The 3,811-nt window shown below is 43.4% G+C and overlaps 1 protein-coding gene across 1 annotated transcript in view; it reads right to left on the bottom strand.

Annotated features, from left to right (window-relative positions):
• ADGB (androglobin) overlaps positions 1–3,811 on the bottom strand; it is a 237,711-nt gene that overhangs the window by 155,441 nt on the left and 78,459 nt on the right. The gene's annotated exons all lie outside the window — the stretch shown is intronic.

Here is a 3,811-nt window from a genome sequence, read left to right on the forward strand (position 1 = left end):
AACAGTGAGTGTACCTGTCTGATTCTTGCTTTGGAAGCTTCCTCTCAGGGGTGTACTCCACCGTGTGAGGTGTGGGGTGTCGGTCTGCCCCTAGTCGGGGACATCTCCCAGTTAGGCTACTCAGGGGTCAAGGACCCACTTGAGCAGGCAGTCTGTCCGTTCTCAGATCTCAACCTCCATGTTGGGAGATCCACTGCTCTCTTCAAAGCTGTCAGACAGAGTCATTCGCGTCTGCAGAGGTTTCTGCAGAGATTGCGTCCGCTTTTTTTTGTAGTTGTTGTTGTTTAGCTGTGCCCTGTCCCCAGAGGTGGAGTCTACAGAGACAGGCAGGCCTCCTTGAGCTTCTGTGAGCTCCACCCTGTTCAAGCTTCCCAGCCGATTTGTTTACCTACTTAAGCCTCAGCAATGGCAGGCGCCCCTCCCCCAGCTTCGCTGCTGCCTTGCGTTAGATCGCAGACTGTTGTTCTAGCAATGAGGGAGGCTCCGTGGGCATGGAACCCTCCCGGCCAGGTGTGGGATATAATCTCCTGGTGTGCCCGTTTGCTAAGACCCTTGGTAAAGCGCAGTATTGGAGTGGGAGTTACCCGATTTTCCAGGTGTTGTGTGTCTCAGTTTCCCTGGCTAGGAAAAGGGATTCCCTTCCCCCTTGCGCTTCCCAGGTGAGGCGATGCCTCGCCCTGCTTCAGCTCTCGCTGGTTGGGCTGCAGCAGCTGACCAGCACCGATTGTCCGGCACTCCCGTGTGAGATGAACCCAGTACCTCAGTTGAAAATGCAGAAATCACCTGTCTTCTGTGTCGCTTGCGCTGGAGCTTGAGACTGGAGCTGTTCCTATTCGACCATCTTGCTCCACCCCTCCGATTTCTGTCATTTCATTCTATGCATCATCTGCTGAGTTTGTAATCATCATTGGTCAGGTTGCTCATTACTTATAATGTTTCTGAATATCCAAAATAGACATGTTTCATATCTTAGCTTATTTTTCTTTCTTTTTGACAGGCTTTCACTCTGCTGCGCAGGCTGGAGTGCAGTGGCGCAGTCTCAGCTCACTGCAGCATTGGCCTCCCAGGCTGGAGCAATTCTCCCACCTCAGCCTCCTGAATAGCTGGGACTATAGGTGCACACTACCACACCTTGCTAATTTTTCTTTTTATTTTCTTTTTATTTTCTTTTTTTATAGACACAGGGTTTCACCATGTTGTATAGACTGGTCTTGAACTCCTGGGCTCAAGTGATCTGCCAGCATCAGCCTCTCAAAGTGCTGGGAATACAGGCGTGAGCAACCATGCCTGGCCCATATCTTAGCTTTTTCAGTAGATTTAACACTTAAATTAGATATAAAAGTAAAGATAACTATAACTTCAACCATAGGATAAAACATTTAACCAGGAAATTTAGGTTCTTAAAAGTTTATTATCAGAAATTTATTTGTGAATTTTCTATATATATTACCTTAATTCAATAAAACTGATTTTAGGAAGCAATATTTGAGTGCATGTATAATTTTCCAATAGGACTTTAAGAGCTTTCAAACTTCTATTCAGAATTTGTGACTTAAAAATAATACATAATAAAAATTATAAATAGAAGAAAATCAAACTGTCTCACATAGAAATTTGGATAGTATACAACAGTGCTCACCGAAATGTGTTTTTGCCAATACCCTAAATAAGGATTGCTCCTCTGTCATTTCATCCCACCCATCTGGCAAAACCCCACTCTGAATAAACTTGGCAGCTGAGTCCCACTGGAAGTAATCCTCCTGTCGTTCTGCAAACTTTGCCACATCTATTTTAAATCTCTGTGAGAATCTACATCTTCCACCTCCACCTCACTTTCAGCTCATAACTAGGTTGTATATAAACAAAAAGTAGAAGTCTTTGGTCTGAAGTCCTCATCTTCTCCTACCAAACTTGTTTACCCACCTACACCTGTATCCACTCCCCCATGACCTGTGTCCACCTATGAGAACGGAGGAGCCATTGCTCTCCCTGGGTTGGCCCAATCCCCCTGGAGCTGTGGTGTGGAACTTGTTCCTTCTTCTCAGAAAATGTATACTATTGCAGTCATCTCAGTGGGATCTTCTCAGTCATGACTTTAAAAAACTCAATTCTCCTTCACGAGATTCACAAATACATATTCGTCTGCATCCCACATTCTTCCCTATCAGTTTCCACTTTGCAATTTCCTGTTCCTCAAGGCCAAGCTTCACACAATGTTGTTTATACATTATTTTACTTCCCACTTCCTTCTTACTCCCCTCCAATGTCTCTTCTACTCCCATCACTCACAAGTGCGCAATGACCTCTATATCACAAAATATAATTGAGAAATTTAAATTTTCATCATAGTTCATCTTCCCACCATATTTAATACAATCTCTGGTTCTTGGAACTTTTTCCAAGGACTTTTTCCAAAGGAACTTTTTCCTTTGGCCCCGATGCAAAAATGCTCTGCTGATGTTGTCGCTGCTCCTCTGGCCAGTCCTTACTCTTCATTCAGCAACTCGTCATTTTATATCAACCTCTTAGATGTTCTGCTTCTTCAGGACTCAGTCTCAGCCCCCCTCATCTGCTCACTCTATACTGTCTCCTTGGGAAATATCATTCTTGGTTTAATTTTGCATGCATTTATCAATGACCAAGGGTATATCACCAGCCTAGGAGTCTTGACATGAAAAATCAACTAGGTTGTCTTAAAGGCACCTCAATTTCAATATATTCGAAATCATTCTGTGATCTCTCCTAAACGGTACCACCATCTATCCTGCTTTGCAGCTCGGAGTTCTACCAGGCATCATTGTCAAGTTCTGCCACTTTTTACTTTTTAAATAGGAGAAATGTGTGTTTAATGGAAATTCAGAGCTTAATGTATCTTCCTAAATTAATATTAATTTAGCAGCATCAAAGTAGAGAATTGCCTTAGATTTTCAAAGAAAGCAAAATGTGGAATAATAATTAGCATACAGTAAACACCGTTATAAGTCCTAAAGTCCTAGAAAAGAAAGATCTTAATTACATGGTAGTTGTCACAAAACATAAGAAAGGATAACGACAACAAAGATGTATTTCTTAGGGAAGCAGGAGCCTCAGAGGCCCTGAGAAACCCCAACTTAAGTTCACCTCCATCTTAAGACTAACAAGACACATTTCGTGCCAGTCATGACTCACAGTCATTACATGTTTATAGCTGAAGATACAGCCTAACGATACCTGCAAGGGACACACTCCTACAACAGCAGAATGTCCAGATGTGCCAATACCCACAGCAATATATCCATATGTCCCAATGCCCATAACAATGTATGCTTTCAAGATAATTATTGTTATGCTTTGATGTACTTAATGCACTAAAATGTCAAGTTTAACTTTCTTTAAATCAATAGAATACTACATTTTGTCATGCTGTCAGGACAGCTTAGCTTAGCTTGGCTTTCACATAGATAAGATTCTTAGATAAGAAAAACTGGGCTGGGTGCAGTGGCTCACACCTGTAATCCCAACACTTTGGGAGGCTGAGGCAGGTGGATCACCTGAGGTCAGGAGTTCAAGACCAGCCTGGCCAACATGGTGAAATCCCATCTCTACTAAAAACACAAAAATGAGCCGAGTGTGGTGGCGTGTGCCTGTAATCCCAGCTACTTGGGAGACTGAGACAGGAGAATTGCTTGATCCTGGGAGACGAAGGTTACAGTAAACCGAGGCTCCAGCCTGGGCAACAAAAGTGAAACTACATCGAAGGAAGGAAGGAAGGAAGGAAGGAGGGTAGGAAGGAAGGAAGGAAGGAAGGAGGGAGGGAGGGAGGGAGGGAGGG

This window comes from Mandrillus leucophaeus, unplaced genomic scaffold (assembly GCF_000951045.1).
Source record: "Mandrillus leucophaeus isolate KB7577 unplaced genomic scaffold, Mleu.le_1.0 Scaffold1451, whole genome shotgun sequence".
Classification (NCBI taxonomy): domain Eukaryota; kingdom Metazoa; phylum Chordata; class Mammalia; order Primates; family Cercopithecidae; genus Mandrillus; species Mandrillus leucophaeus.